At 40.4% G+C, this 13,665-nt stretch overlaps 1 non-coding gene across 1 annotated transcript; it reads right to left on the bottom strand.

The window, feature by feature from the left end:
- Positions 1-11,416: 11,416 nt before the first annotated feature.
- On the bottom strand, positions 11,417-11,489 carry Trnak-cuu. The gene has a single exon. It is a non-coding gene; the product is annotated as a tRNA-Lys (tRNA).
- Positions 11,490-13,665: the final 2,176 nt, after the last annotated feature.

Here is a 13,665-nt window from a genome sequence, read left to right as displayed (position 1 = left end):
ATGTAGATCTCTTGATTGTTCTGACTGAATGAATGACAAAAAAAGAATGACTGAGGGAACTTCGTTCTATCTCCCCTAAGAGATTATGAAGCTAGACCTTGTGGATCCAAAGCTCTTTACATATGCATTCTCTAGCACTTTACATATGCATTTCCCAAAGAGTGCTATATTGAGGGAGCCTGCTTCTATTCTGCCTCTGGCTTCTTGTGTTTGATTTTGTCAGTAAATTATATATGCTAAGGTTTTATTGAACAATACAAAATGTGTGTTCATTAAAACTCTGCATTAAGTCAAATCCTCTTGATTGATAGAACATCATCCATCCTGAGCTTAATTGGTTGTTCTCTCTGGGGACCTCTCCAGTTGTCTGTGTATGCAACTGTAAAAGTCATGATACTGTCTTCCCCTATGCTCACTTGTTTTGATTTGAGGCAGAATGGTTATTGAGCTCTCGGGCACAGAGCCACTTTTCCTGCTTTTTTTTTTTTTTTTTTTTTTTTTTTTTTTTGTGTGTGTGTGTGTGTGTGTGTGTGTGTGTGTGTGTGTGTGTGTGTGTATGTTATTTTGAGGCCTAAATGAGAGAATCTAAAAAGCTGTGCTGGACTAAGAGGAACCCTTTGCTTCAGAGACATTAACTGTAATTTTACAAAGAGAAGGGGCAGAGCAGTTCTGTTTTCTACACTCTAATGTGTTGTCTCATTTTCTGTTTCCATTTAGAAAAGCCTTATCAGTTCTCTGGATATATTTGCTGAGCTTACTGTTCCAACAAAAGTTATTTAAAACTTTTAGAGGGCAGTTATACAGAGATTTATGACTGTGACTTCTTAGACTTGTTTCTCAGAATCACCGACAGGATACTGTGAGATTGTTTAGCTTCTATTAGGTGTCTAGTGTTTCTTAGTAGTTCTAACAGAGCTGGTAAGCCAAAATTAGACCCCCGAGGCCACAGAGGGACGTATCTGTATCCTTCACTCAATCCCACCTTTTCTGAAAAGTAAATGCACTTGGATCCTGTTTTTTATGACATCTGGTCCTCATGCTGAAAAGACTGTCGTCTCTGGACTACAGAATAGAGACTAATTTCCTGCCTGCTGAGAACACAGTGTCAGGGAATGTGGAATGAATTTACTTAACATGTCCTTCTGGACACACTAGGCCATTTTGTTCTAGGGCATGCTTCTGAAATGCCCCACCCAGTGAGCACAGACACTGTGAAGAGGACAGGATTTGATCCTGATGAGTAGCCATCTGCACATTTATTTCCAGGCATGGATCTCCGAATGAGAAACTAAGGACATGAGTTTTATTAATTTGCTAAGGATAATATAGCAAAATACCACAGATGTTGTGGCTTAAATAAGAAATTTACTTTCTCATAGTTCTGATATCAAAGGAATCTAAGGTCAAGGAGAGGTTTTTATCCTCCTGGGCCCCCTCTCTTTGCCTTGCAAATGGCTATCTTCTGGCTGTGTCCCAAGGAGTCTTTTCTCTGCAAGCATTTCTGCTGTCTCTGAGCATTCAGACCTATTCTTATGAGTCAGATCATCAGGGCCTATGCTAACGAATTTAATTTCAACATAATCAAATCCCAAAAGGACTTACCTCAAATACCTCCACATTTTGAGATACTGAGGAGCAGGACATCACCCTATAGGTTGAGAGGAGGTGCATTTCAACCCCTACCAGCATGCAAATAGGTCAGTATGTGGTACTTCGGTAACGAGTTTTTTTCATTTACCTTTAAGAGAACTTACTAGTAAAAGCTGAGATATCTTTCCTATTTATATACAGGAAATTTTATGCTACAAGAAGTTGAGGTGGTTGGGGAATCAAACTGATAGGGCCAAGAAACTGTGAGTAGAGATGCAGCAGAGTAGCTTTTGAAAACACCACCAGAACCTTAAAAGTAAGTGCCCCTTCTTGGACTAGGGCAGCCAGCTAGGTCAGAAGGCACAGGGACAGAGAATGTGGACAGCAGGGTTGCTCTCACAGATGGCAATGGAGGACTAATGTGGGTGTTATGAACAGAGCAGGCTAGGATCAGAGCACAGTGTGGCCTCTACCTGCCTGCAGTGGTGTCCAGATGTGCTTGTGCCTGTTTTACAGGACCACCTTGTGGCTTCCTGCCTCCAGGGCCCTCATGAGGGGTCCAGCATGTATTGTATAGTAAATGGTCTTTTAGTTCATTTCAATCACTAGATGCTGGCCAGAACCTCATATACCTCTAGTCCCTTGTACTTTCTTACTGTTTCTCCTAAGAGCTCCTCTTGGCCATGTGTCTGCTTGTCCACCCTGTAGCTGACCTCCATGCATACCAGCTTAACTCCATTGGCGTGGCTTTTCTCCTTTTCCCTTTATCCTCCTGCTCTGGGCACATGCTGAGATTTACAAGCCTGTCTTTGGGTTTTTCATTGAAACTCTATTAATAAAGTTATTTTTTAACTTCTCATTGAGTCTGTTGCTAAATTGTTTTATTAACAAGACTAAGAAGCCTAAGGGAGATGCTGATTTCACTAGTATCACAAGGCAACTCTGCCAGGAGCCAGCAAAATTTCCAGGAGCAGCAGCTCTTCAATAATGGGTAGCTATTATTAGTGTGTACACGTTGGTCATTATGTCTGGTCATCTTGAACCCTTATACCTAAAGAATTTCACTATCTTATTTTAGGTTTCCAAGTAATGAAATGAAATGTGAATAAAAAAGCCACAAGCAACATCTTCTGGTCCTGTGTTTGGGACAGCAAAGGCTTTCAGGAGTAAGACCATGTGTAAATGAAAGCAACCCTGCCAGCTTTGTGAATTCAATTGTAATTATTTCTTCACCATAAAGAGCATGAAACACCTCTTATTTTTGAGGGTGTGAGAGTTTTGGGGGAAGACATGGTTAGAGAAGTATGGAAACATGACAGTTTTGCCCTTCTACTTCACAAATTTATCGCTAAATAGCTGACTAGACAGAAGGAGACTAAAATACAGTGTTATATCCAACTTCATGTGAATAAGTTTGGGGTGGTTAAGAAACAAGATTCCTTCCTTCCTTCCTTCCTTTATTTTTTTTTAAATTTTATTTTTATTTACTATGTATACAGTCTTCTGCCTGCATGCCAGCACCAGATCTCATTCAAGGTGGTTGTGAGCCACCATGTGGTTGCTGGGAATTGCACTCAGGACCTCTGGAAGAGCAATCAGTGCTCTTAACCGCTGAGCCATCTTTCAAGCCCCCTTTCTTTCTTTCATTCTTTCATTCTTTCTTCCTTCCTTCCTTCCTTCCTTCCTTTCTTCCTTTCTTCCTTTCAGTAGTGGAGGCCATTTTTATCATTCCACACAGACATTTGCTAAAGAATATTAAAGCACACCCTTTTAGAATGTATTATTTCTGGCTAAATTCTTAGGTGCCATTTAATAGTTTCCTAAGTGAATATAAATGTATTCAAATTAAACTGCTCATTTTTTATATGTAAGTATTTGGTCTTTTTTCTTGAAAATAACTTTAAAATATAACATTTAAATATTCGTGGGTTATTGCTACTTAGAAGAACACACAGAAAAGGGAAAGTTAAATAGTAAATGCTAGTTTTACCTTTATTACTCTGTCTTCAAACTTGTGAGAAATCTGCATTTCATTCTGAAAGTTATGTTAAATTTACAATTTTAAGTATAATACAATTGTTTCCTCTAAGGATACATCTTTATTACCTGAGGAAAAAAATATTTTCACGTCTGAAAATAGTTTCCTTTCTTGTCACTTGTTAATGGTATGCACTCATTTTAAAATAAAAGGAAATTAGCTACCCAGATTGTTCTATTTGGACCAAGAAAGACCATGAGTGGCTTGAAAAAACTGTGATTTTTTCCCATTAATGATGGACTTAATGGCCAAATAGCTCTTCCTTCTCCCCTTGTCATGCATATATCATTGAAAAGTGGAGAAATGTTAGTGGTGATTATTTTGGATCCCAGGAGCCATTTTCTCTATGATGAACAGGGATAAATAAAGTTTATGGAAACTGTGAGATGAAATCACATCCAGATGTTAAGAAGCATGAATAAGCTGTTATACTGCTCAAGTCTAGATGATAAGGAAAAAGGAAAATACAAAACAAATATATTTCCCTGTAAATAAAACATAGAGTTTTTTGATTGTTCATACATAGAAAAATTCTGAAGATATCAAACTCCTGACAAAATTGATGACCATCAGGAAGATGAAGAACTTTAGATTTTCACCTGGCTGGTTTTTTTTTTTTTTTTCTCTTAAAAATGTCTCAAAATAAAAGTAGGACAATAGCATAGTTATTCCCACAAACTCATCACCACTATTCAATAGTTTTCAGAATTTTCAGCACTTGAGTCTTACTTTTTTTCTTTAATCATATTTTGGTTTTGAGGTGTTTAAATAAGTATTTGACCATATAGCTCTGAAATTACATCAGCATTTACTTGTAGGCACACATGGATTTATCATCCTTAACAGCTGCTGGGGACCAATAATTTTCTTTCCATGCCACCCTATGTTGAAGTGTTAGTACTTATATCACTGCATTAGTAGGAGTAGATAATTAGTATAAAGAGTGCAAGTCTCTTTAACATGGTTGGGGCCTTTAGAAAAGACCTGAGAGCTACCTACCTACCATCTCCCTGCCATCTGAGCATGTAATGAGATTTTAGTTGTGTGAAAATCAGAAAGCAACCCCCCTAACATTTGATTTTCTAGCACCTTGGTCTTGAACTTTTTGAATGCCACAACTGTACAAAGTAAATGTTTCTTGTTTAAGCCATCTAGCCTGTGCTCCTTTGTTACAGCACCTTGAGCTAGCAGGGACATGTAGGGGAATTCTGTTTAGAGGTAATGCTGACCACTACCACTTGAAGCTGGACACAGGACACAGGACTTCGGTGTGGTCAGAATGATGTGAGGAAGGTTTAAGTAGTTAGGGGTGTGCACTCGGGCCCCCTTCTCTCGCTCCATGCCACCTGGCTAAGCGTACTTTCTTGAGTACTATTTCTTAATAAATTACCTGTTATTCAATCTAGATGTGACTCCACATTGTGTTCAACTTTAGGGACAATTAATAGAAACTTTATTATTATTATAAAAACGAAGCTCCCGTGTAGTATAGAGCCTCTGTCTACATTTTTCAATCAACCTTTAAAAAAGTCTCTGAAGAATTCATGTTGGTCTCTCATTTGCAGTGACTACATCATTAAGGCATTTTAATCATGAACAATATCCATCACCTTTGATCTTTCAGCCGTTAGCTTGATGAAGAAACACAGTTGCTTTCCTATAGAGTATCATAGTCTGCATTTATCTTTTCGTTTCTCCGTAGTTTCATTTAGCTTTCTGTCTCTCCATTATTTCTGTAAACTGACCAAGACTTGAATAGACTCAAGTATGTTCGCTACTAATATATTTGAACATATCCTTCTATCCAAAAATTGAATTTATTAAAGGTGTGGTTCTGCCAGCCTCATATTCCAGTGCCTGGCACTTAAAAATATCCCACAGCACTTCCTTGGAGGAAGTCACTTGTGGATGTGTATTATAATGTTGAAAGTTGAATCTTACTAACTGGAAACAGGAGATTCAATGCTGGGGACTTTTAAGGTCTGGAAGTTTCTTGGTCATCAGTTAATTAGCCTGAGTTGGGCCATAGGAAGAAAATCCCTAGCACACACTACCCATAAAAGGCTTAACATTAGGCCAAGCTCTAGGAGTCCAGTCAAAAAGAAGGAGGAGGGTTTATATGAGCCAGCAGGAAACCCACAGAGACAGCTGACCCAGTCCATGCGAGTTCAAGAAATCTGGACTGACAGCTGGGGAGCCTGCATGGCCCTCTGTATGTGGGTGACAGTTGTGCAGCTTGGTCTGCTTGTGGGACCCCTGGCAGTGGGACCGGGATCTATCCCTGGTGCATGAACTGGCCTTTTGGAGCCCATTCACCATGGTGGGATGCCTTGCTCAACCTCAATGCAGTGGGGAGGAGCTTGGTTCTGCCAAGGCTTTGTTGACTCTACACAGGAGGCCATACCCTTACTGAATAGATAGGTGTTAAATTGGGAGGGAGGGGGCAGGAATAGGGAAAGGAGGGAGAAATGTGGCTGGTATGCAAAATAAATAAAAAATAAAAAACCTAACATTAACTCACTTCACGAAATAATTTTTGAGATTGTAATTTAGTTACAATATTTCTCCCTTCCCTCCACGTCCTTCAAGCCCACCCATGTACTCCTCCCACAGAGAATAAAATAAAAACAAGGCCCTGATGTCTACTTTTTGTCTGATTGAGAACTTCTGCACCTCAGAAGCAATCCCGATTTGCCTTCCTGGTGTAATGAGGTGAAGACAGATGCAAGCACGGCTCACAGAAGCTTCAATTTACCCTTCTTGGTGGAATTATCTGACACTGATTTGAGCAATCAACATTGTGTGCTTGGGTAGGATGAAGTAGCATCGTATATTCCAGAAGAAGGTGTCTAAAACCTGGTTCAGCCACTTCCCAGCTGAACCACAGTTCCACAGGCCACATGTTGTGCCTCTAACTCTCATTTTGAGTACCAAGTGAAGTTCAGAATCCTTCAAAGGGACGTGGTGAGAACTGTGTGTCACCATGAAGATACGTTCTGAAATCTCACATTCATTTTGTTTTGTAATAAGTGCTAGAAAACCTTTGCTTTCATCTTAAAGCTTTCAAATTTGTTGTCTAGAAAATTTCACTTAGAGGGGTTAAAATAAAGTAGATACAAACTCTTCCTTCTAGCTGATTTTAGGGTAAAGGACATAAGTGTGGGTCTGTGACAAAGTTGCATCTTGAATTACAGTTATCACAGAGATGGAACCTGTGTAAAAAAGTGACAGGAGGCAAAGGAGTTTGGAACAATGTCTTGGTTTGACCTTTCAAATAGAGGAGTTGCTAAGGGTTAGAGTTCAGCGTCTGAATGTAAGCGAGTTTGAGGGCAGAGTAAGCTGTGGATTGAGTGGGAAGGAAGACAGCCCGACTATAGAACAGGAGGAAAGAGCAGAGGGAACGAGTGTGAAGGAGAGGGAAAAGAAAAGAGGTGAGAAAGGCAGAAAAGAAAGGAAGGGGCAGAAGGAAACAGAAGAGTCTGAGGACTTTGAGGACTGTCAGTTGAGCTTTGGACTCATCCACGAAACTCAACTTTTAAATGATTTCTAGCATGCAATAAGACCTAAGAAGAAGGAAAAACAACAACAGGGAAATGTCTGAGTAAAATGCACATGTGATTCCTCTTGAAATAGTCAACAATGGAACATGAGATGCTGCACCCCTATCAAGCTCTTAGCTACAAATGGACTCCTGCCAAGCTCATCTCTCTTTTCCTAAAAGGGATGTCAAGAGACTGAGGAAGGAACAAAATAATGTGAACACTGTGCAAATTGGTGCCTCTGCCTTCACCTGTAAGAACCACGAAGCAACCACTTAAGGACTGATGTGGCTGTTTCCCTTCTTTACAAACAAGGGATTTTATCTGGCAGCTAAGGTTGACAATCTCTGGGTTGGAAGTGTGGGATTGTGGGAGGAAAGTTTTGGCACTGGTCATAAGACCCAAAGGCATATTTCCTAGGCTGATGATTGCAACAGCTGGAGAATTTTATAACTTCTCTGGCTCCTTTTTCTACCTCCTTGAGATTCGTGGTCACACGCACCTTTAACCAGGATACTCTTGCCTTTACTTTTACTTTTACTTTTTTTTTTTTTTTTGAGCACAGAGCTTTGGAAAGAACCAAGAACTATAGTATAGTATACTACACCAAATTTTTCCCCCAGGTTTCCCCTAGGTGTTCCCAAGAGAAGCTCCTGGCTTGATCACATCAGCTGGCCTTGGAATACACACAGCTCTCTTGGAGCTTTCCTGTCCATTTAGACTTTAAAATCTCTAAGAATTTCCATAGTAAGGAAATGTCTTTCGTTTTGCTAAGCGTTCTGAAAGTTATTTGAACAAAACCATTCTTGATTCTTTTTTTAATATATAAATATATTTGAAGGGAATTCTAGTTGTGGAGTGAGAATGGTCTTAGAGACTAAGATCTGGTTACAACCCCCCCCAAAATCCAATAGCAATTAAGAACAAAAACAATGACAGCATACCCCACAGGGATGTTGAGAAGGATTGGACAAGCTTATAAATAATAAATATAATAAGTAGTATAAATCAAATGACTTGATTTATGTATTGTCCTATTATAGTTCCCTATACTGATGGTTTCCTTCCTTGTCTGAGACTTGTGCATGCGTGCGTGTGCACACACACACACACACACACACACACACACAGAGTACTGCAGAGCCTGCATGCACACTGGTTCTATTCGGCTGGCTCCAGCAGTGGGAGTACACCGAAATTCACAACTGTCAGATCCCACCTCCATGCTCTTAGGCCATTTGTCTCTGTGTCTATTGTTTGACTTTTCTGTGACCTGACAGCAGAACACAATGCCCAGGAGTCACCTGGTTATCTAATGAATCAAATAAGGGATGCTTCATGGGTGGTAGAAACCATGAAGATGGTGCTGAAGCACCAATAATGATGAGAGCTTATCCATGTCTGTCCTGATACACTGATCTTTTCTAAGCAATAAAATGTGGATTTGAAGTTTTGCATCTTGTGGGGGGCACAGAGCACTTAGCTCTCTCCTCCACACCTTCCACATTTGTTTCTGGGATAAAACCATCTCTTTTTGGAGAATACGACTTGATTTTCTTTCAATTTTATATGAGAGAAAGGGAGGGAGGGAGAGAGGGAGAGAGGGAGGGAGTATAGCTGTCCTGACGGGCGGGACAGCAACCTAGGGCAAGAAGTCCAGGGAGAGGAATGGGGACAAGAGACGTGAGAGAATAACCACAAGACAGGATTCTGGTCAAGTGGCAAATTTTATTTTTCCAGGCTAGCTTATATAGTCAGTAGAGTGGGGTAGAGGGGAGGGGGAGAAGAGGCCAAGAGCCAGGCATTAGTTCAAGCAGAATGTCAGAAAACTATAGAAGGAGGATATTGGCAGGGTAAAAATTTCATGGGTGGTGGGGTGAGGAAGGGTTACCTAGGTAAGTGGTGGGGCGAGGGAGGGTTGCTTAGGAAAGTGGGCCTGTGGTTGGAACAAAGGATTGACATCTGGGTCATTTTGTTCCTTTTGGGTGCTCATGCTTCTAGAAGCCATTTATAATCAAAAGACAGTTCTATTACTGTGTGGCTTGCCAAGTTGGCCTAAAGGTTCATGCCAAGCTGTATGGCTCCTAACAAGGGAGGGAGGGGAGAGACAGACAGACAGAGAGAGAGAGAGAGAGAGAGAGAGAGAGAGAGAGAGAGAGAGAGAATAGGGGTGTAGATATGTGCATAGCTCACATGTAGGAGTCAGAGGACAACCTTGGGGTTTCAGCCCTCTCCTTTCTGTTTGGGATCTCAGGATCAACCCTTCTCATCACTCTTGGTGGCAAAAGCCATCACCCACTAAGCCATCTTGTGTATCCCAAACACTTTGGTACTCCTACTTAAGTGCCTCTGGAAGACACGTCAGCAGTTTTCCAGGCAAAGATAGACATAGTAAAGAATCTTTTATAACTTTTTTTTTAGTGTAAAAGGCAACAGTATTTGCTAAAGAGTTAAATTTACCAGCACTTAAGGCTTTATTTTCAGTATCCATTGTAATTCTGATTTATGATTTCCAAAATGTAATAAAGATTTTTCTTAAACCTTCCATTAACTTTTGCAGTGGAATAGTTTATTTTTTAATATTCAGATGAGATCAGGACTCTTTTAGACTACAGTTTAATAACCAACTTGAAATGCTGTTTTTTTATATTTTAAATGTATGGATAATCTCTCACATACCTTTGTTAAACAACTTGTGATGGAATTGAAATATTCCAAATTTATGTATCAGTTTTGCTTCTAAGGAAAAGAAATAAATACATTTTTTTGTTTTTAGGTAAACATGCTTTATATATCATATGCAATTCTCTGTTGTATCAGTGCTTTAACCCTACCCAAGACCTGGAGGAAACTAAAATTTGTCATTCCGATTTCATATGCTAAATGTTAGCTGTAATGGGGAACAGAAAGATAAGATTCAGGGAAAACTGAAATCTACAAGTGAATATTTCAGTATTTCCACTTTAGCTTAGCCTTTGCAAATCAAGTAAAGGTAAGGTGGATGCACAGGGAAAGGAGGGTAGATATCGTGTACAGTTTCTGGTTTGTAGCTCAGATTTAGATATTTAAACCAACACTGAGATGTAAAGTTCTGTGATTTGTCCAAGGCCAAAACAGCTAAATTAGAGTGCAACTGAAGATATTCAGCCTAGGGGTCTGGCCGTATAGACTTTCCCAACTCACACGTACTTCTCCAGCACAAAAAATATTTAGATATTTTTAGTAAATGAAATCATTCTATTAAAAGCAAGACTTTAGCTTAGTTGTATAAGACAGCTTATTGGTTAAGAGTTTAGTGATAATCTACACAATTGTGGCCTCCAGCTGATAGGATAGTTGTTATGTAGTTTTTTAATTATGAACTTGGGTGATCATTTTTATTCTTCTAGGAAAGCTTTCATATTTTCGAGGAGAGATGTAATTCCCTCTCTTTCCCCTCTCTCTTTTAAAACTATAAAGTCTTTTAGAGAATATCTGGACTGCACAGTGACCTATTGAATAAAAGTAATCCCTCCTGAAGCTCCAAGTAAGCATGTTATTTTCAGACAGCATATACATTATTAAAATTTAAAACCATAGAATGAAATTGTTATTATAAACCTCTCCACAAATTATTGGAGCTCAACTGTGATATTCAGTAGCTTTCTGTCTTGAATCAATGTACAGAGGTAATCCAGCCTGTGTAATTAGACAAACTTTCCCAGACCTACAGCTTCTAGCAAACTTTAGGGAGATCACTCATACTGCTTCATTCTAAAATAGGCAATTAAACTTCATATCTTTTATTGTTTAAGCTAACTGTATTTATATCAAATTAGTCAGAAAATTTAAAGCCTAGTTTTTTGTTGTTTTTTTTATCATAATGTTGTGTTTACAGACACCTGCTTTGGAATTCTAGAGTAACTCTCCATTTTTTGAGCCTCCATTTTCCACATTTCTGAATTGAATTCTATCTTCCAGGATGTTGTCATGTCTAAGGTAGCATAAAATGTGTAGTATTTGGCATGGAGTAAATAAATATTGGTACTAAATAATTGATAAGGTAATTTCATAGGCTAGTCTCAATGATATTATGTAGGGAGACACCCTACATAATATCAATAGTCCTGGGACAGGTACCAGGTGGACCCGGGACTCGCTCATAAGGGCTTGGTGAAGGAAACCCTGGTGCTTTCTTGAATAAAGAAATCTTACCATCACGGACTGATTCATCCTTTAGCGCATGCTGCAACCTTTATTCTTCAGTTGGCGCCCAATGTGGGGCACGAACCCACGACCCTGAGATTAAGAGTCTCATGCTCTACCGACTGAGCTAGCCGGGCAAGGCCGGGGTCAGGTCATCTGCAGGCGGGGGGAACTCACGCCTGTGGTGTGGAAATACCGTGGCGGGAGTCAGAGGTCCGGGCTGCTGTGGTGAGAGCGCCAAGTCCTAACCACTAGACCAATGGTGGCTTCAGCTGTGCTCGCCGAGTGCCCTAGCTGTGCTCACTGGTGCTCTGCGTGGGAGTGCTGAGGGCAACCGTGGGAGGCAGGATTCGGGCAGGCGGGAAGAACCTATACCAGCCACGGGGGAGGGAGAAGCAGTATGGGTAACTCACTGTGGAGATGCCGCCGTGGGGTGCTCCCTGCCGCTCCTGGGCACCCAGTGGGCTCCTCCCGGGTCGCGGGGTCGTTGGGCGCCAACTGAAGAATAAAGGTTGCAGCATGCGCTAAAGGATGAATCAGTCCGTGATGGTAAGATTTCTTTATTCAAGAAAGCACCAGGGTAAAACGCAGGCCAGAGCGAGGTCACAGGAACCCTGTATGTCAGCATAAAGACATATTTACATATATACGAACCTTGGCATGAAATGATTCCTTATACCATTTTAGAGAATTAGAAAAAAATCACAGACTAACAACATAAATCACAATGTATGTGAGTGCTCTCTGTGCTGCTTTGGTGACATCAGCAGAAATGCCTTGTGTGCTTTGAGATTGGGGACACTGAGAACAACTACTTAACCACACACCCAGAGTCCTATGTGCCCCCACACAGAGCCCCAGGAGTATTCCCACTGCAGTTGAGAGCTTTGTATTGTGTGTACTCTGTGTGTCTGCCATCAGCTGCTTCTGCCACCTGTAGATGCTCTGCTTGTTCTTGTGGTTTTTCCTGCAGCTATCCACAGCCATTGATATGTCTACCTCTTCCTGGTTGGACTCTTCGTGTGTTGGCACTGACTCACCCTTTGCCTGTAACAGCTTTGAGACTTTTCTCCATTGCTTTTGCTAAGTGTTCCCTACTTCCATTGCTGCCTGCTGCAGCTAGTCTTCAACTCAGCTGTCCTGCAGATGGGAGCTCAGGCTCTCCTGGTCTCCAGTGTTTTTCTCTGGACCAAGGAGATAAACCCCTGCCTTTATTTGTGATATTTTCTAAACTGAATATATGCTAAGGTTGGAAGAACAATGTTGGTTATGGGAAGGTGAGGGATGTAGCCAAATGGAATCACTGGAATTTAGAGATCTATTCTTATGGTCAGGTACTCAGCTCTCTCTTATCAATGTGTTCTGATGGGTTTAAGCACCTGTACTAGCCAGGTAGGCCTCATGATCGGGTCTCACCAATTCTATTCTCCCTTTTTATACTTCTTTTTGGTCTTTCCCCTATCCCCAAAGGCTTCTGGTCTGTAAGCTAGAATTTGAACCTCAGTTGGGAGCTCATTATGAATTTTCTCTCAAGGTGTTGTTGGATTACATACAGCAGAGAACTTGTGCTTACTCCAGAGTCCCTCAGCTCTGATTAGGTTTTCACCTAATCCTGCTGTAAGCCATAATGATAAACTTATAAAAAGCAAGAGGCACAGTTATAAAGTAAAGATGATTCTTACTTTGTTGAAAGAGAACTCATGGGGCTGGAGAGAATTCTCAGCTGTTAAGAGCACCTGCTGCTCTTGAAGAAGAATGAAGTTCTCAGCATCTATTTTGGGCAGTTTACAGCCATCTATAACTGTAGCTCCTGGGAATCCAATACTCTCTTCTGCCCTCAGTGGGCACCCATGCAAAATATGGCATGTATTTACATATGCCATATTTACATATGTGTGCACACATACACATACATACATACACACACACACACACAGAGAGACAGAGACAGAGACAGAGACAGAGACAGAGACAGAGAGAGTGAAGTAGAGGAGAGGGAGAGAGACAAATATAGACATGTAAACTTAATTAAAAATAAAAATATTTTTTAAAGCAAACACGTGGGCTGATAAGATGGCTTAATTGGTTAAAGTACTTGCTGCCAAGTGATCAATTGAGTTGGATCCTCATTATCCATATTGTATAAAGAGAGAATTGACTCCCATAAGTTGTGTTCTGATCTCCATATGCATGTTGTGGTGTGTCCATGTCACACAAACAACAAATAAATTAATAAATAAATACAAGTTTTAAGCTAAAAACAAAAAAAGTCACTAAGAAGAAAAACATAGTGACAATATTCCCACATGGTAC

This window comes from Cricetulus griseus, chromosome 2 (genome assembly GCF_003668045.3).
Source record: "Cricetulus griseus strain 17A/GY chromosome 2, alternate assembly CriGri-PICRH-1.0, whole genome shotgun sequence".
Classification (NCBI taxonomy): Eukaryota; Metazoa; Chordata; class Mammalia; order Rodentia; family Cricetidae; genus Cricetulus; species Cricetulus griseus.
The sequence above is the reverse complement of the archived record's forward strand: the minus strand, read 5'-3'. Positions and strand labels throughout refer to the sequence as shown.